The sequence below is a fragment of the Carya illinoinensis genome, chromosome 1 (genome assembly GCF_018687715.1).
Source record: "Carya illinoinensis cultivar Pawnee chromosome 1, C.illinoinensisPawnee_v1, whole genome shotgun sequence".
In the NCBI taxonomy this organism is placed as follows: Eukaryota; Viridiplantae; Streptophyta; class Magnoliopsida; order Fagales; family Juglandaceae; genus Carya; species Carya illinoinensis.
The window spans coordinates 44,956,378-44,977,018 of record NC_056752.1 but is presented as its reverse complement, the minus strand read 5'-3'; the positions used below and the strand labels follow the sequence as shown (position 1 = coordinate 44,977,018).

At 39.2% G+C, this 20,641-nt stretch overlaps 1 pseudogene; it reads right to left on the bottom strand.

Annotated features, from left to right (window-relative positions):
- Positions 1 to 8,379: 8,379 nt before the first annotated feature.
- LOC122300333 lies at positions 8,380 to 17,513 on the bottom strand (annotated as a pseudogene).
- Between the last annotated feature and the right edge of the window lie 3,128 nt (positions 17,514 to 20,641).

Sequence of the window (20,641 nt, the reverse complement as noted above, 5' to 3'; positions counted from 1 at the left end):
GATCGTATATCTTCAACTATTGAGCCCCTATAGGATAAATCCTCCTCAATGCTGAGAACTGCCAGAACTATAGCCTTTGCATCCCCCTCGAACATAGCCTTCTGAATATTAAGATCATTACACAGCTCCAAGGCCTTCCAAAGTGCAAAACCTTCTGCTACTGTTGGATTCTGCACATGATGTTTTTGATCACACACAGCCACTAGAACCTCCCCCTCTTCATCTCTAATCACAATCCCCATTCCCATTCTTTTCCCCCTAAGATCAAGAGAGGCATCCCAATTCACCTTTACATATCCTCTTTTTGGTTTTTCCCATGTCATCCTGTTAATTCTGGTTGTTGGTGTCTGTTCTTCCTTCCTCTGGATTTTTTGAGAAATCTGAAACTCCTCAAGGCCTTCCTTTGCTGTTTTAAGCAATCTTGTTGGGCAGGAGATGCTTTTTTCAAACACAAACGCATTCCTTCTAAACCAAACCTTTCGAAAAAGAATTGCCATCTCCTCAAGTTGTTTCTTATTTAATCTTCCCATAAGTTTTTCCCAAAAGAGTAGGAAATCATGTTCTTTGCTTCTCCATTTCTGAACCAAGCTTTGAGAATCAGACCAAACATCATTTGCAGCTATACACTCCCAAAGAGCATGCATAACTGTCTCAACTTCTGTACCACAGAGAGGACAACATTGATCAGCAGCTATTTTCCTCCTGTAAAGGTTCATTTTGGTGGGTAACAGGTCATTTCCAGCCCTCCATAGAAAGAACTTGACTACCCTTGGCACTTCCAACTCCCATATACTCCTCCATCTCTTATCTTCCTTCTCTTCCTCTGAACTTCCCCCTTTTCTGTTTCTAATTCTTTCTAATTGCAGATAATATGCACTGTTAACTGTAAAGACACCCTTTTTCGATGGACCCCATATGATTTTGTCTTGTACCTGACCTCTGCTTAAAGGGATACTTAATATCTGTTCTGCCTCCTTCTCTGAAAAAATGGACCGAATCTTTTCTTCATCCCACTCCCTTTTGTGTTTGACAATCAGCTCTTCCACCCTTGCTTCACCCTGCAAAACTGAAACTGGTGATTGTACAGCATATGATGTTGGAGTAGAGAGCCACTTATCACCCCAGATTTTTATCTTACTTCCATCCCCTACTTTCCATCTTAAGCCTTCTTGCAACAAGCCTCTAGCCAGCCAAACACTTCTCCATATAAGGGATGGTTGTGAACCAAGCCTAGCTTCCATAAGACTTGTATGCCTGAAATATTTTTCTTTGAAGACCACAGCAGCAAGAGAGTCAGGATTCCTGATAAACCTCTATCCTTGTTTAGCTAAGAGTGCTAAATTAAAGCTCTCCAAGTCCCTAAAGCCCAGTCCACCCCTTCCTTTGTGCATGCCCATCTTATCCCACTTCCTCCATTGTATTCCCCATTCTGACTGCTGCTTGCCCCACCAGAATTTTGAGAGCATACCATTGATGTCATTGCACAGTCTTTTTGGTAGCTTGAATACACTCATGGTGTAAGTGGGTATTGACTGAAGTACTGCCTTAATTAACACTTCCTTCCCAGCTTGAGACAGGAAATTGTTCTTCCAACTGGTTATTTTCTGCCACACTCTTTCTTTTAGGACTCTGAAAGTCTGATACTTAGACCTCCCTACAATGGTAGGAAGCCCTAAATATTTCTCATAGCTTCCACATACAACTGAGTCTCCAGCTTCTAGTATTTTTTTCTTTTCTTCCCACTTAGTGTTACTACTGAAGAAAACTGATGTCTTTTCCTTGTTTAAAAACTGTCCAGAGGCTTTTTCATACTTTTTCAGCAGTTCTTGAATCCTGTTCCACTCTCCCAGCTTGGCTCTACCAAACAAGATGCAGTCATCCGCAAATAAAAGGTGATTTAAGCTTGTTCCCCCTCTGATCACTTGCACACCTCTTATTAAATTCTGGTTCTCATAAGTGTTTAAGATGACACTCAAACCTTCAGCACAGATGAGAAAAAGATAGGGTGATAAAGGGTCACCCTGTCTTAATCCCCTTGTAGGTTTGATATTGTAACCTGCCTTGCCATTTATCAATACCGAATAGGACACTGTCCTAACACATTTCATAATGAGTCTAATCCACCTCTCACAGAAACCCATCCTTTGCATCACTGTCTCTAAAAACTCCCACTCCACCCTATCATAGGCCTTTGACATATCGAGCTTAATGGCCATACTCCCCACCTTCCCCCTCTTCCTTATCTTCATAGAGTGTAGCATTTCATATGCTACCATTATGTTATCATTGATCATTCTCCCAGGTAAAAAAGCACTCTGTGTAGGAGATATAATGGCACCCAATACTCTCTTAAATCTGTTTGAGATGGTTTTTGAGACAATTTTATAGATTACGTTGCAAAGACTTATGGGCCTGTAATCACTAACCTTCTTAGGCTCTTTTATTTTAGGAATCATGGCCAAATAGGTATAATTGAGTAGAGGATCCATACCATTACCATTGAGAACAGATAAAGCTGTTTTGCACACCTCATCAGCTACAATCCCCCAATGATTTTGGAAAAAACATGCTCCAAAACCATCTGGGCCAGGTGATTTTAGGGGAGCCATTTGCTTCACTGCTTCTTCGACCTCCAATCTTGAAAAATCCCTTGAAATACTCTTATTCATTGCTGCAGTAATCCTTTTCTCAATCCCCATCACACATTCATTCATATCTTCTTTGGTAGGATTTGTTGACTGAAACAACTTCACAAAGTAACTTCTGAAAGTATTCTCAATATCTTTAAAGCCCCTGACCCTTGTATTACTCTCATTCTCCACTTCTGTTATTTGATTCTTTTTTCTCCTTTGATTGGCGCAAGCATGGAAATACTTTGTGTTTCTATCTCCAAGCTTATACCAATTAGTTTTAGCTCTTTGTCTCCATTTCAAATCCTCTTTTTCCAACATCAAATTCAACTCTTCCTTTACTCTCTTAATTTCGATGACATTATGACTATCTTCTTCAGCTTGCAGTCTTTGTAGATATCTTGTTTTCTTATCTATCTCCTTTCTTCCTTCCTTTCTGATCTGCCTACTCCATTTCTGTAAGAATTCTTTGCTTCTATTCAGTAACTTCACCATTTTACTCGACTGATTCCCCTCAAACAGTTCCTGTTTCCAAGCTTTCTTTAGGATCATGTCACACCCCTCCTCCAATGCCCAGTTTGCTTCATATTTAAAAGCTTTCTTAATGTCCCCTTCCTGCATTGAGTGCTTTATCAAATGAATTTGCAGAGGCTTATGGTCTGAGGAACTAGCCACCATCACTTCCACCCATGCTTCCTTGTATATTTCTATCCAAACTGGGTTTGCAATGGCCCTGTCTAATCTTTCCTTTGTATGTGAATCATCTTCATGTAAGTTGCTCCATGTGTACTTATCCCCCTGCCACCCTAAATAATAAAGGTTTCCTTCATGGAGGACTTCTCTGAATAAATCCATTTGCACTTCAGGTCTTGCATTGCCTCCCAACTTCTCATCATTAACTAAAATTTCATTAAAGTCCCCCACTACACACCACCCTTCCATCTCATGAGGCTTGAAAGATTTCAACAAGTCCCACGAGCTCTTTCTCTTGGCAGTTTCAGGGTGCCCATAAAAACAAGTGAGCAACCATTTATTCTCCACTTCTGCATCTTTAACCCACACATTAATATGCCTTTGAGAGAAATTGATGACCTCAATTCCCACATTAGCATCCCAAAACAGGACCATACCACCCCCTTTCCCAATTGAATCCACACTAAAGCACCCCTCACATTGTAGCCTCCTCTTCATACCCTCAAAACTTCTTCCTCTAAGCTTAGTTTCCATAATGAAAACCAGATTGGGTTTATTTTTCTCTGCCATGTTGCAGAGTTCTTGAACTGTCTGAGGGTTCCCCAACCCTCGGCAGTTCCAGCTTAAGATTTTCATGATGTTTGGCGGGGCTGAATCTCAGCCTCCGCCACTACATTTGAGTTTTTTCCTTCCTCTGACACATTACTCCATTTCCCTCTCTTTCCACCCTTCCCAACCGTACCCTCCCCCCCATCATCCCCTCCCCTTCTCTTTAAGACCACCAGAGAATTTAAAGGCCTTTCCTCTAATTCTTTTTTCCTAGCTTTTCTCTTCCATGTTCCTTTTTTAACTGTTTGTGCCTCTCCCTCTCTACTCACCCTCGGTTCTGGGCCTTTTTCAGAGATAATCTTTTGAACAAAAATATCAACACCCTCCCCCATTTGGTGCAAATCTACCTCCTCTCTTAACTCTATTTCGACCAGACCCCCCTCTCCCTCCTTTACTAAAGAAAGCCCCTGCCCCTCCCACCCACTCACCTCCTCACCAATCTCTTGTAAAGGGCTATCCCCTACCCTGCCATTTTTTAGCATTTTTTCAACTGACCTTTCCCCTTCACTTCCTTCCCCACCCCTCAATTTTTGTCCCTCACTCTCCATATTCCCCCTTGCTTCCTCCACTTCATTTGTCTTTCTACTCTCCCCTTCTTGTGTATAGTTTACCCCCAATTTCCTCCAACTACTTGCCTCCCCTTCCCTTTTAGGAAAGCTACTATAAGATTTAAATCTTCCATCCTGAGTAGCCCTCATCCAAATCCCATATTGGTTTTCCTTCCCATCTAACTCTTCCATAAGGCTTGTACAGCCCTTAACACCATGAACAACACACCCACAAGAGAAGCATATACGCGGCATCTTCTCATAGCTAAAAGGTATCCATATGCTCTCTCCTTTCACTTTTATAGTTCTACCTCTAGTTAAGGGCTGTGTCAAATCCAAGTAAATCTGCACTCTCAAAAAACTACCCCAACCACTCCCATCCTCCTGTACATCAACATCCTCAACCCTTCCAACCGTACCACCAATTTGTTTACCTCGTTCTTTTGTCATACAGGTTAGAGGCAGATTGTGCATCCTTACCCATAGACTCTCATAATCAAAATTTACCCGATGCAAAGGAGTATGTCCCACAAAATCTTTTAAAACTAACAGTTGATTGTCAAAGAGCCATGGTCGACCCTTCCACACCCTCTGTTTGTCCGTTTGGTTTTCAAAAACAATAACGAAAACATTTCTGCTTACCTCTGTAAACTGAGCAACCCTGCTTATTCTCCATATCCTGGCCATCGTAGACCCCAGAACTTCTTTGCTTATAGCTCTCACCGAACACACTTTACCCACTAGACTCCTCGATGCTTTGTTCTTCATTTCTTCTGAATCGTCTTCATCAATGACTATATCGGCCGTTTCTCCCTCCAGCAACTTGAGGCTCTTCCATCTTTCTTCCAGCTCTTCCATTTCTTCCGTTAGTCTTGTTTTCCCCTTCCCTGCACCACTAGACAACTCGTACACCACCCACCTTCCTCCGTCCTCTCGCCTTGACCCCGCCTGGGCCACCACCAAATTCTGTTATAACCGTCACCATGTGCCTCTGCACACTCTCACTCCACCTCTTTTTTCAGAGAGAAAAAAGAGAGAAGACTGAATTTCGTCATATTTTATATTCGGATTAGTAATGAGTTGCACTGCATGCACAGGCAGAACTATTAAGGGGTTTGTCCTCCTAAAATTTGATAGAAATTAAAATTTAAAAATTGTTTTTATAAAATAGACTATATGAAAATTAGTATTTGGCCCATAAATTTTTCTTTTGTAACTTGGCCCCTTCATACCAGATTTTCTAGTTCCGCCCCTAACTACATGTGTACTGTGATACCCCATATGATAAGGATAATGGTAGGTAGTATATGGAATCCCACATTGTCTTGAAATGAGGAATTCTTACTCTTTATAAGGCGTTCCAATGAGATTTTAATTGTATATTAACTAGTCCTTTTGGAATATAAGTTATGTAGTTTAGTGTGATACCCTATATGATGATGATAAATGTAGGTAGTGTATGTGATCCAACATTGTTGGAAAGGAAAAGTTCTTACTTTTTATAATATTTTAATGTAGCTTTAATTATATTATTGACTAGTTATTTTAGAGTATAAGTCATATGATTTGAGCCTTCTATTGAAGTATTACTAATGGATTAAAATTTGACACGTGAGCACTAGATCTATGATTTTATTGTCAATATTATAGAGTTAATGTCATCTTAGGAATTAATTGTGAAATTATTTGGAGAAATTATATAAAAATCAAAGTATTTTGGGAAGTGGCGATATTTTAGGATTATGAGGATTTTTAAACATTAAGGAAATATAGAATGATATGTCTCAGGTTTTAATTACGAAGTACATGTTCATTTGGAAATTTAAGTAAGTTATATGTTTATTTTATATGTGACGATTGATAACACTTTGGCACTGTAGTAAGAAATTTTCATGAAGTTAAACGTTCAAGTAAACGGGATTTTTATACTAGACTTTGAATTAAAAGAAAATGAATTGAAATTGGTTTTTGAAAATATGCATTATATGTTTTGAAAAGAAAATGTAAAAACAATCTTAGTTATGTGGTTATGCATTTCTCATGAAATCTATATGAAAAAGAAATGTTTCCTGGCATGATTAGTGTAGACATGAGTAATATTTTGACATGTTTATGAAATATGCCAAAAGAGTGAATATGAAATCTAGAAATTTTGTATATGTTATATGAACACGTTCTGAATCTACTTTTAAATATATGAAAATGATATGAATATGTTCAGCAATCTATTTAATATATGTATTTGAAAAACCTTTGGCATGATTTTCTGATTTTGTTATAATTCTAGTTTTGATATGATACTTCTAAATATGTTATATGGTTGGTGCCAACATCTTTAATATGAGTGCAACCATTGTGGAAACAAAATGGTTTTTTATGTGTTCTTTCATGTATGTACATTCGGAACTCTGAGAATGAATAAGAAAAAGTTTTACAATATGATAATGTCTGATTTGGCCAATGGGGATAGCACAATCCTACTACATGGGTTAATTATGGTATATGATATGATACGATATGAAATGATATGACAAAATGAAAATGTTCAGTCATGTTATGCCAGTTAGTCTTTGAATACGAACAGTTTGTGAAATAGCGCTTTGATATTTTGATAGCATGTACTCTAAAAATGAAATGTTTTATTTATGCATATCGAACTATCTTAAAAGACTCATATTTACATACTACTATATTTGTTTTGTTTACTGAGTTGTTAATAACTTACCCCTTATCTCCACAATATTTTTTAGATAATTTTGAATATTTTAACTAAAGATTAAGATTAGGGAGTATGGATGAGATGCTTTAAGCATGATGGATTAAACTTAGAAGGTTGCTATGATTATTGGAGAGTTTACTCAGTAATTTTATCATGTTCGGATGATTTACTAATTTGGAAAGTTGAGGTTTATTTTTGAGATTTTGTGGTGTTTTAAATTATTTATATTGAAATAGTTGATTTGAAACGGAGAATCTTATGTGTAATTGAGAAATTAGAGTTTACATTTATATTGCGAGATACAATTTTAAGTGAGGAGAATTAACTCTTCAACCCATTCGAAACCGGAGCGTTTCAATTTGGCATCTTATCATAGATATATTATACCACAATATTTGGCATCTGAAAAATGATATATTATAATAGAAATATCCCATCTTATCATAAAGTATCAATTTTGTCATATTTTATATCTAGATTAGTAATGAGTTGCCCTGCATGCACACTTCATAGAAATTTGACCGACACAATTATGACATGTCACTTATTTTCCATTTACTGCCAAATCAAGATTCCTTCGACCCTTTAGCCATTAGCCGATGTTGTTAAGTCGTATTTCTACAACGAAGATAGTAGTGCTGTTTGATCGATATCACTAATCGTATTTTAATCCCCCTCTCTATATGATCATCGAGGAACCCTTCACAAGTCCTCTCCACTGGTTATCCATCCCTTTTTCTCACTACATCGCCCAACACCTCCGTCGAGTAAAGTTGGATTAGATTCCTCCATAGTCCAACCACAGGCAAAGGGAGAGAGAAAAACAGAGCATATTCCGCACGCCGAAAAGTCCCAAGTGGGTGCACTAATCCAGCAGTCGACCCTTTTAGGACCACATTTATATGCGAGTGTAATATGAAGATCTTGGATAATGTAACGATAGCAGAGCATCTAGCATGAACTCGATCGGACAAAAAATAAAGAGCATATTTTATAGGTGCAACAGGGGATATTATTATTAACTCAGAGATGATATAAACTTTCCTTCCCGCAGATACAAGTACGACGTAGTAGGTAACAAACTAGTTAGCCTCAACTCCTATGAGGACTTCCATCCATACTACCGAAACTAATACAGATTTTATGAAAATTACTAGGTGCACACAAGTACTTCAGATGCCTAGTTCCTATGCTGCCACCCAAAGGACTCCGAACTGAACAGGGTCGTCTCTTCCCTATTATACTTCAGCCTTCTAGCTTCCTCCATGTCAATGCGGTATGCATTTATTAACACATCCTCTGGAAAAGCCCGCATGGCCGAAAGCCTTCCAGCAAGTGGGTTAATTTCGGCGTTGTGGTTTGTTTTGAATGCCACCAACTCGAATCCTTGATTTCCTGCCGTCATTAATGACAGCGAAGTTTTGTGGCACTGTCAAAGCCCGACCTTCCCAAACATCCCTGTCAAATCGTTTTTTCCATTCTCTCCGACCACCCGAAGCCTGGCGTTGCCCCTGATTACGTATATCACAGTGTGGCAGTTCATGTTGTAGTGTGGTGCTACGAGGGCATTCTGCACATTTTTCAAATGACCAAATTAACCATGTTAGTAATTATGACTAGGACATTTCAAATGACCAAATTAACCATGTTAGTGATATTTATTGGTTTTGCGTTTCACATTTTGATTTTTTTTTTTTTGTTTTCCATCTCTTACCGTGTAGAGGACACCTCTCTCGGCACTTGGCTGGATGTACCTAAGGATAGGGAGGTTGAGGCTGGTGAGTTTGGTGATGCGACCGCCGCGTTCATTGTAAACATCAGCGCGTTGTGGGTCGGCGATGTTATGTTTGAGCCTCAGCGTGCAGAAGGTTTCCTCCACGCCATTGTCTCTATCCCATCCCCTCTCTTCTCGTTCTTCTCCTCTACTTTGTGGGCTCAGCACCCGAAGTGCATCCTCGACTAGGACGATTCTTCCCCTCCGATCATCTCGGTTCTGTATCCTCATTACTAGCTCGTTGTCAATGTTGAAGTTTTAGGCCAGAAACTCTTCGTCGAAGCCATTGAACATGTTGCTGCCACTTTGCGGGCTTCTCTCTCTTACTTCCTGGCCTTGGCTCTGGCTCCTGCTCCTGCTTCCCTGCCAGCTCTCTCTGCGTCTCGGGCGACCACTTTGTTGTTGTGGGTGTGGGTTGTAAGAGTTTTATTTAAACTCTATGTCCCACACACCCATCTTAATAGAATTTGAAATAGCTCAAGTCTATCAGATTCAAGATGAGTGATAACGGGATAAGAGAAATCCTAAGAGATAAGATTAAAACTCTATCTCTAGTTATAGTCAGATACAAACTCTTAGATTTCTTGATGGTCAGAAATCTATAAATAGCACTGAGGGATTAAAGGGTTCTCACCTACAACATAAGAGTGCCTTTTGCCATCGTGAGACACTTGTGAGGCGAAGTTGCTAGGGTGATCCTTCTCTCATATTCAGATTTAATTCTTCATCAAACTGATGGAGAAAGGTACGCATTTATTACTGTTTATTATTGTGGATCATATGAAATTGAAGATCCGTTTATTAATATTCATGTTAAAATATCTAACATGTGGTATCAGAGCTTTAGGTTGTAGATATTTTATGATCTCAATAAAATATGCAGTAAATATATGCTTTCGTATACTGTGTTTTTACTACGAAAAACTAAAAACTTTTGGTTTTACGATCTGAGAGTTTTTATGCATTTCGGTGTTCTTATTTCTGCTTTTGCCGTGTTGTGCCTGTGCTGAGAGAGAGAAAAACTCTCATAGTTGTTCACGATTCCAACTCCTTGATTGGGTTTTATTTTACTTTCCTGTGTATTGTTTAACAATATTGTGAATTGAGAAACCATGAGTCGCCGAGGCTGCGTTATATGAAAGTTTAAGGTTCTGTGTTGGAGAAAAGAGCCTTGTAACAGTGAGCTGTAGGGGCAGCTGCTGGGTGTGAGGCAGAGCACCGTGTATGGTGGCCGGTGGTTCTACAGTCAACGGTGTAAAGGAGAGGCCGGCGGCGTGAGGAGGCTGTTATCCTCCTCGCCGGCGTCTATAAAGGTGGCAGTGGGATTTCAAACCCACTGGCCACAGTTCTCTATTTAAAAAAAAAAAAAAATTTGAAGGAGAGGCTGGCGGCGTGAGGAGGCTGTTATCCTCCTCGCCGGCGTCTATAAAGGTGGCAGTGGGATTTCAAACCCACTGGCCACAGTTCTCTTTCTTTTTTTTTTTTTTTTTTTTTTTTTTTTAAATGGAGAGGAGGGGTGGACCTCGGCGGGGGTGGAGGGCGGGGATACCTTGCCGTTCTCCTCCTCGCCAGTGAGGACCACCGTGATATGCAGTGATCCCTGATGAGCTGCATGCTTGTTGAGGAAATTGCACCGCATCTGAGCTGTGCTGAGATGGTGCGGCGCTGGTTCTTTCCTGAGGAAGAAGAATAGTTTTATTACTTAAGTTTTCATTTAGTGTGTAAACGGGTTTGGGCTGTAGTCCGTGGGCCTTGGCCCGGTCCAATTGTTTTAATCTGTTATGAATCCAGAAGGGTAAAGTGCTTGAGCTGGAATTCTGGTCCAGCCCGATAGCATAGTAACGGGCCTATGGGCCACTGATGTGGCCCAGCCCAAGAAAGGAACAAAACAAAAAAAAAAAAAAAAATAGCAATCGGGCCTGTACAGTAGGTCCGGCCGAGTCAACACTTCCAGTTGACTTGGTTGCGGTCCAGTTTGCTGAACCGGTCCGGTTCAGACCCGGACCGGACCGGTCAGATTAAAATATTATTATTTTAATATTAAAAAAAAAATCCGAATTTTATTTATTTATTTATACATGTTATTATTGTTATTTACATGTATGAAAAGTTTGATTAAATGTTATATGCATGTTATTATTGTTACATACATGCATTAAATTTTATTAAATGTTATTTGCATGATATTATTGTTAAATACATGTATTACATTTTATTAAATGTCATATGCATATTATTATTACATACATAAAATACATGTATGAATTGACTCTCATTATCATGTTATATATTTAATTATTTATCCAATATGGACAAATGATTTTCATTAAAATTAAAGAAAAACTTGATTGCCCAAAGGTACAAGATTTTCTTCAATTTTGATACACAATCATTAAATTCCATAGTAAGGTGGATATGATAGAGTGAACAATTTTGTGTGTCAAGATCTATTCCCAAAGGAGGGTTTTGATGACACTACTAGTTCATCCATCAAAAGAAAGGTTGGAGGGAACAATTGTATGTCAGAGTTTACTCCCAAAGGAGAATTCTGATGATACGCTTAGTTCATCCACAAAATTTAATATTGGTGAGAACACTTTGTGTATTAAGATATACTCCCAAAGGAGGGTTTTAATGACACTACTAGTTCATCCATAATTATTTAAATTCTGATTATTGTTTATAAGTGTCTAACTCAAAGCATTATGTGACGAATATTTTCTTGCAGTAAATGTACCGACTTCATTACATTCACAAACTTCATCAGTTCTTGTTTTGAATGGCTCTAATTTTTCTGAGTGGGTTGAGCGAGTCAGATTCACCTTAGGGGTCCTTGACCTGGACTCATCCCTTACAAGTCCAAAACCACCACCCATCACTGAAGAGAATAACAGGGATGAGAAAGAGTCATTTAAACAGTGGGAGAGATCAAACAGGCTGAGTCTAATGTTCATGAAAATGACCATATCTGAAAATATTAAAAATTCACTCCCTAGTGTTGAGGATGCCCAAAGTTTTTTGAAAAATACTGAGGAGAGATTTAAGTCTACAGATAAGTCTTTAGCAGGAACACTGATGGCTAGACTTACCACCATGAAATATGATGGAGCCAAAGGAATGCAAGAGCATATCCTTGAAATGACAAATCTTGCTGCTAGATTACAAACCCTGGAAATGAAGGTAGATGAGTCCTTTATTGTTCAGTTTATTCTGAACTCATTGCCACCTCAGTATGGTCCATTCCAGATGCATTATAATTCTATTAAGGATAAATGGAATGTGAATGAGCTGGCAAGTATGGTAGTTCAGGAGGAAGTAAGACTGAAACAACAAGGGCATTACTCTGCTAATTTTGTGACCAAAGAAGCTGGAAAGAAAAAGCACCATTATAGTAAAAAGAAACGAATTGGACCACCAAGAGGAAAGGAGCCTGGAAATGTTAATCAGGTTCAACATCGTAGTACCAAATGCTACTGGTGTGGGAAAAATGGACACATGAAATCTGAGTGTCAGAAACGTAAGGCTTGGTTTGAAAAGAAGGGTAAGCCTCTTGCCCTTGTATGTTTTGAATCAAACCTTGTAAATGTTCCTACTAATTCTTGGTGGCTAGATTCAGGTGCTAATGTTCATGTTTCTATAACCATGCAGGGATACCTTACAAGCCAAACACCAAGCCCCAGTGAGCGATTCATTTTTATGGGAAATGAGAATAAGGCTGAAGTTTTGGTCATAGGGACTTTTCGTTTAGTTTTGAGTACTGGTCATTGTTTAGACCTTCATAACACAGTTTTTGTGCCTTCTGTGAGGCGTAATCTAATTTCCCTTTCTAGATTGGACTTTGATGGTTATTCTTTTTCATTTCACAATGGTAGTTTCAATTTGTTCAGAGACTCTTTATCTATTGGTTCTGGGTTTCTTTCCGATGGTCTTTATCGACTTTGTCTCGATAATACATTTATTCATAATACCTATACCCATAACCATGAAATGTGTATTGGAACTAAAAGAAACATGATGAATGAACATTCTTATGATTTGTGGCATAAGAGATTGGGGCACATCTCCAAAGAAAGGTTAGAGAGATTAGTAAAAGAAGGGATACTTCCGCATTTAGATTTTACTAATCTTGAAGTATGTGTGGATTGCATTAAAGGAAAGCAAACCAAACATACTAAGAAAGGTGCCACAAGAAGTAAAGAGCTTCTTGAAATAATTCACACAGATATATGTGGACCATTCTTCACTGAATGTTTTGGTGGAGAAAAGTATTTTATCACCTTTATAGATGATTTTTCACGGTTTGGATATATCTATCTGCTACATGAGAAATCTCAAGCTGTTTCAGTACTTGAGGTATTTCTCATGGAGGTGGAAAGACAGTTAGATAGAAAGGTGAAAATCATCAGGTCGGATCGAGGTGGAGAATACTATGGAAAGTATGACGAATCGGGTCGTAACCCTGGCCCATTCGCCAAACTTCTAGAACAACATGGCATTGTTGCACAGTACACGATGCCAGGAACGCCACAGCAGAACGATGTTGCTGAAAGGCGTAATCGGACTTTATTGGATATGGTCAGAAGTATGGTAAGCAATTCTACCTTACCCAAATCATTGTGGGGTGAAGCCATTAAGACGGCAACTTATATCTTAAACCGGGTTCCTAGTAAGTCAGTTCCAAAAACTCCTTTCGAGCTATGGACTGGTAGGACACCAAGTTTAAGACACATGCACGTTTGGGGTTGCCCAGCAGAAGCGAGACTTTACAACCCACATGAAAAGAAATTGGATCCCAGAACAGTAAGTGGGTACTTTATTGGCTACCCAGAGAGATCCAAAGGGTATCGGTTTTACTGTCCTAATCACAATCCGAGAATAGTGGAAACAGGGAATGCCAAATTCATTGAACTTGGCAAAATCAGTGGGAAAATAGAACCTAGAGATGTGATCATTGAGGAAGTACGAGTAGATGTCTCCATACCTACATCCTCAGAAAAGATAATGGTTCCTCTAATTGATCATCACAATGATACATTGGAACAAGAAAATGATCACCCATCTCAGAATGATAATATCACTGATGAACCAAGTTCGGAGTTACCAGAACAGATAGTCTTACGCAGATCTCAGAGAGATCGGAGACCTGCTATTTCAGCAGACTATGTGGTATATCTCCAAGAATCTGAATTTGACATTGGGACAAGTGAAGATCCACTAACGTTTTCACAAGCTATAGAGAGATGTGATTCTAGTAAATGGATCGATGCCATGAAAGAAGAGTTGAAATCCATGGATCAAAATCAAGTTTGGGATCTCGTTGAGTTGCCTAAAGGGTGTAAAAGAGTCGGGTGTAAATGGGTCTTTAAGACCAAACGCGACTCTAAAGGCAACGTCGAACGACATAAGGCCAGACTTGTTGCTAAGGGTTTCACCCAGAAAGAAGACATTGATTACAAAGAGACCTTTTCTCCAGTATCTAAAAAGGACTCATTCAGAATCATTATGGCATTGGTGGCTCATTTTGATTTAGAGTTACACCAAATGGATGTGAAAACAGCTTTTCTAAATGGAAGTTTGGATGAAGTGGTCTACATGGAGCAGCCAGAGGGCTACTCAGAAAAAGGCAAAGATCACCTAGTATGTAAGCTTAAGAAATCAATATACAGGCTTAAACAAGCTTCCCGACAGTGGTACTTAAAGTTCAATGATACCATTACTGCCTTTGGATTTAAAGAAAACATTGTTGATCGATGTATATACCTAAAGGTCAGTGGGAGCAAGTTTATATTTTTGATCCTGTATGTTGATGATATCTTGTTGGCTAGTAGTGATCTTGGCTTACTTTATGAAACCAAGGGTTTTCTATCCAAGAACTTTGAAATGAAAGATATGGGTGAGGCATCCTTTGTGATCGGAATTGAAATCCTCCGAGATCGAAAACAAGGACTGTTGGGATTGTCTTAGAAAAATTACATAGAAAGAGTTCTTGAGAGATTTGGCATGAAAAGTTGCTCATCACTTGATACTCCGATATCAAAAGGTGATAAGTTTAGCCTATCACAATGTCCTAAAACTGAGTGGGAGCGTAAAGAGATGGCAAAAATCCCCTATGCTTCAGTTGTGGGGAGCTTGATATATGCACAGATTTGCACGAGGCCAGACATCAGTTTAGCAGTTGGCATGCTTGGGCGTTACCAGAGTAACCCAGGGATGTCTCATTGGAAAGCAGCAAAGAGGGTATTGCGATATCTGCAAGGAACTAAGGATTACCAGCTTACCTTTAGGAGAACTGACAACTTAGAGGTAATTGGATACTCAGACTCTGATTTTGCCGGTTGTTCTGATAGTAGGAAATCTACTTCTGGATATGTTTTCCTACTAGCCGGTGGAGCGATCTCATGGAAAAGTATGAAGCAAACTATCACTGCTTCATCAACAATGGAGGCTGAGTTTGTGGCATGCTTTGAGGCCACAGTGCATGGTTTATGGCTGAGAAACTTTATCTCAGGACTTGGAGTTGTTGACTCTATAGAAAGGCCGCTGAGAATTTATTGTGATAATTCCTCTGCAGTATTTTTCTCCAAAAATGATAGGTATTCTAAAGGTGCTAAACACATGGAGCTCAAATACCTAAGTGTCAAGGAGGAAGTACAGAAACAGACAGTGTCCATAGAACATATTAGTACTACGCTTATGATAGCAGACCCATTAACAAAGGGTCTAGTAGCAAAACAGTTTAAAGAACATGTTGACAGAATGGGTCTTATGATGTAAAACATGTTATTGAGCTCATATATCTTTTATTTTGTTTTTGGACACTTAATGATATCTATTATGGTTGTTTTGTTTCTGTTTTCTTGTCTTTCCAATTCTTTGTACATTGAATGGTTTGGAAGAATGGTGACAAGATAATGTCTACAACAGACATGAATTGGAACCCAAGGCATTACGGTATTAGCCTTAATTATCCCAATTAAAGATCATGTAAAATTGGTTGCTGGTGTTGTGGTACATGGAAGGGAATTTGTTGATTATATAACAAAGGACCGCCATGACTCGCATCAGTAGTTGATTTAACATTGATATTACATAACTCATGTAATGTACTTTGAGCTATGAAAGTTTCAGGAAATGAATTTGCGCAGTATGGTTAATTCCTGTAATAAACCCATGAACGGAAAATATTATTTTATGGGCGTATGGGCCAAGTGGGAGAATGTAAGAGTTTTATTTAAACTCTATGTCCCACACACCCATCTTAATAGAATTTGAAATAGCTCAAGTCTATCAGATTCAAGATGAGTGATAACGGGATAAGAGAAATCCTAAGAGATAAGATTAAAACTCTATCTCTAGTTATAGTCAGATACAAACTCTTAGATTTCTTGATGGTCAGAAATCTATAAATAGCACTGAGGGATTAAAGGGTTCTCACCTACAACATAAGAGTGCCTTTTGCCATCGTGAGACACTTGTGAGGCGAAGTTGCTAGGGTGATCCTTCTCTCATATTCAGATTTAATTCTTCATCAAACTGATGGAGAAAGGTACGCATTTATTACTGTTTATTATTGTGGATCATATGAAATCGAAGATCCGTTTATTAATATTCATGTTAAAATATCTAACATGGGTTTCCAGCAAAGTAGAACCTGTGAATCATAAATTACTTAAATAAGTACAGCTCTTCTCAATGTTAATTTGAAAAAGTTTTCATTGCTTATTAGACTTTATTATATCAAAGTATATGTAATATAAGCAGTGAATAACCAAGACCAATAAGGGTTTAATTATTTGTACTGACTCTAGCGTTCTCATCGAGCTGGTTGGCCTGATTTGAGGTGTCGTGGAGTTCAACCAAAATAAGCTGTGATTCGCCGTCGTTATAAATCCAATGAGCTATCCCGGTTGGCACAGCAAGGATGTCACCCTCCTGTATTTGATGAACCTTTTGGTGCAGCCTTGCAGGTCTCTGCCCCTCCGTTGTGAGCCCTGATCTCCTCAATATTGCGAAGAGGACTCCGATTGAAACGTTTCAGGACAACCTGGGATGGCAGCTCCGTGAAGACCTCTACCTGCATGAATTGATAATTACAAAATTAATGGTTATGGCAGGCATAGTATTTTGACAAAACGTACGTAGAGCCGTAAGTTCGGTACTCTCTAATACGTGCCTTGGACGACATAGATGAGCTTAGGAGCATTGGAGAATGAAGGCAACAAAAGGCCTCTACATTGAATAGTGTGGCGGACCAGATCAACTCCGGCACACCGGAACTGTTCATCGTTTGGGGTCCAGTACTCGGTGAGACCAGCCTCGGCTTCAAAACTCTTAGCGGGTTCTCGAGCATTTAAGTTGTTGATGCGGCACTCTGTCTGGAAGCGTTGTTGCTGCGGCCTCTGGGATCGCCCTATGACTTGCTCTGATTGAGCAAGGCAGCCATGAAAGAGAACGAGAAAGCAAATGCTAAGATAGAGCAACGAAGAGTAAGCCATAGTGGAACTCCCTTAATTTAAAACCCTGCTTAATTATATGGTGAAGATGGGGGGCATAGGTAGAGAGACCGATATTTAATATTTATAGCGTGGAAGGGAGGTTTATATTTTGCACGCGGCGAATGGTTAATTGTTAAAGGCTTTTGTTCTTTGTTGTGCATGTCTTTATTTGTTGCATGGCTGCAGAACCCCATCTTGCTAACACATAATATTTTCAGTTAAGGTATGTGGCAGTCGTTAACCGAGAAGCTAGTATGTAGTGGTTTGAAGAATAGATAAAATGAAGTAAAAATTTTGAAAATAATAATAAAATTTTTTGAATTAAGATGTTTAAGTTGAGATCTTTTTATCAGTATCTCATCATGCTTTCATTGCTTTAATATAATATTAAATGATTGACTCATAAGTTAAATATAATAAATAATTTTTAATCATTTAATATATGTTATTCACGGAATAGCTTATTTTATGTGAAAAGTGCAGGTCACCTAGAATATTCAAGGATAAGGACAATTTATCAAAAAAATATTCAAGAATAAGGACAAAGAATAGTGAATCTTCGACTATAAACTTAGATGAAGTTGGATGGAAATCGATCTGGAAGCTGAAGGTAGGACTGTTCATACGGGCCAGATGGCCCGAAATCCGGTAAAACCGAATTCCGGTTCCGGCTCGGATTTAATCTGGGCCGAAACCTGGATTTCAAAACCCGGACCTACGCGGTCCGGGTACGGATTTAAAATCCAGATACCGGATTAAAAACCCGGTACCTGGTTTCTGTTATCCGCCCCTCCCTTTTAATCTCACTGCGCTCACTCTCTCTCTGAAATCTGAAAGTCGTAATTAAGACAGATTAGTAAGCAATAAATAATTGAGATTTGATTTGATTATATCAAATCAAACCGTCTGAATCGGGTTTTTCTTTCCTGCGTTTTCTGCCTTTCACTCTCTCTCTCTCTCTCTCTCTCTCTCTCTCTCTCTCTCTCTCTCTCTCTTAAATTTACTAGGGTTCATTTCTTCTTCATCTTCTCCTCCTTCCTCTCCATAAAAGTCCTAGTTTTTTTCTCATCCATTGTCTGCAATCCTCCTCCAACTCACTCTGCCAACAACAATGGCAAATATTGCTCCCTCTTCTTTTCCGTCCTCTTCTTTGCAGAATCCGGTGGTTTCAGCTGCATCTTCCTCCTCTGGAGCTCCCGATGATGCTTTCGAAGACTCCTGCAGTATATGCCTCGAGCCCTTCATCGCTGCTAACCCTACAACTGTATGATCCTCACATTAGGACATGAGTTGTCTCTCTGGTCTCCGTGCTTTCTGGGAAAAGAGATTGAGAGCCTGCAGCCGAACAACCGGGGAGGACACAACAGACGACGACGCTATTGCCGACTCGTGGGACCTCTTCTTCGAGCTCTGTTTCCTGCAAATCGCCACCAATGACTTCTCCAAACTTAATAAGCTCGGTCACGGAGGCTTCGGTCCCGTATACAAGGTAATTTGAGAAACCCACAATCTATCTCTCTCTAGTTTTGTAGAAAGAGAAATCTTTTCAAAAATATATGGGTCCCTTTTTCGATAAGAGTGAAAGTCTGGGTGGAATAATGTAAAGGATGAATGTTGTTGGGTGATTGTTCCTCTCAATGGTGGGAATCATTGTTTTTAAAATCGTACCGTACCGGCCGGTACGGCTGGTATATTCCGTACCGGCCACCGGACCGGTACAGAAATTTTATAATTTCGTACCGGTTCAAATATCGGCTTATGTACCGGCCGGTATTTCGGTTTCGTTATTTATTTATTTTTTTTTCAAATTACAAATTTATTTTTTTACCCCCAATTTAGACTAAACTATTTATAATTTATATAGATATATGTATTTATGTATAATTTATTTATATATAAATTATTATTTTGAAATATAATTAATATATATATTTATAAATATAATTTATTTATATATCGACTATCCTGAAACGGTACCGGTACCGAAATATTTCGTTCCAGTGTCTTGACCGGTACGGCATCCGGTACAGTATTCAAAACATTGGTGGGAACTGTGTGCTCGACAAAAATAACTCACTGAAATCTATCCTCATTCCCATTGTACTCTATTCTTATTAATGATCCAGTTATGGGCAATGCCTATGGACTTTAGCTTCGACATCAGGTTCTCCCCGAGAGGAAGCAATCGTAGCTCCGGCTGGAAGGACGCTCTCTTGTGAAGGAAATGCCGGAAAATGTTGTGCAGGTCTTCTAGGTACAATCGTGGTGGGTAAGCGTGGGGGAGTCGGCTCTAGGGTGGGACCCTCCAGACCACAGAGGACAAATACAACAGAAAAAAAAAAAAAAAGCAGTTCCAATCCGGAATCCGGGTTTTACAAAACTCGGGTCCATCCAGATTTCGGCCCGGATCTGACCCGGGCTAACCCGGTCCGGGTTCCGGCCCGGATTTCAAATCCGGGTTTCGGGTTGGGTATATCCGGATTTCCGGGTCGGAACCCGGATGAACAGCCCTAGCTGAAGGTATGGGGTGTGGTGAAACAGTTCCTATGGAAGGCTTATCATGATTTACTTCCTACTAATCTGAACTTAACAAAGAAGAAAATAAATGAAAACAATTTATGTCCTATTTGTGAAAGGGAAGAGGAGACCACTACACATGCTTTATGGTGTTGCTCGACTGCTTTAGATGTCTAGGCAGAGAATGATAGTCCAGTTCATAAGTGGGCTTGTTCTGCAGGTCAATTTATGGATTTATGGAAGCAATTAATAGATGTTTGGAGGAGGATGGGGTTGGTCTTGTGGCTTGCACAATGAGAAGGATATGGTTGAGAAGAAACTCATTCATTTTTTAGAAAAAGTTTGAGAGTCCAAAAGTATTAATTCATGCTGCCAAGCATAATCTTGAAGAGTTTAGAATTGTAAACAAATCATCTAGGCCTGATCAAATTGACAGGAGGCTGGTTAGATAGGAAAAATCTGATACTATGGTCTGTAAAGTAAACTGGGATGCTGCACTGGATGTAAAAAACAAAAAAGTGGAAATTGGGATCATTATAAGAGACTCGGAGGGTGAGATCATTGCCTGTCTGTGTTCAAAACTTTCTACATTCGTTAAGATTGTAGTGGCTGAGGCACATGCACTGAGAAAAGCAATGTTTTTCTGTCTGGAGCTG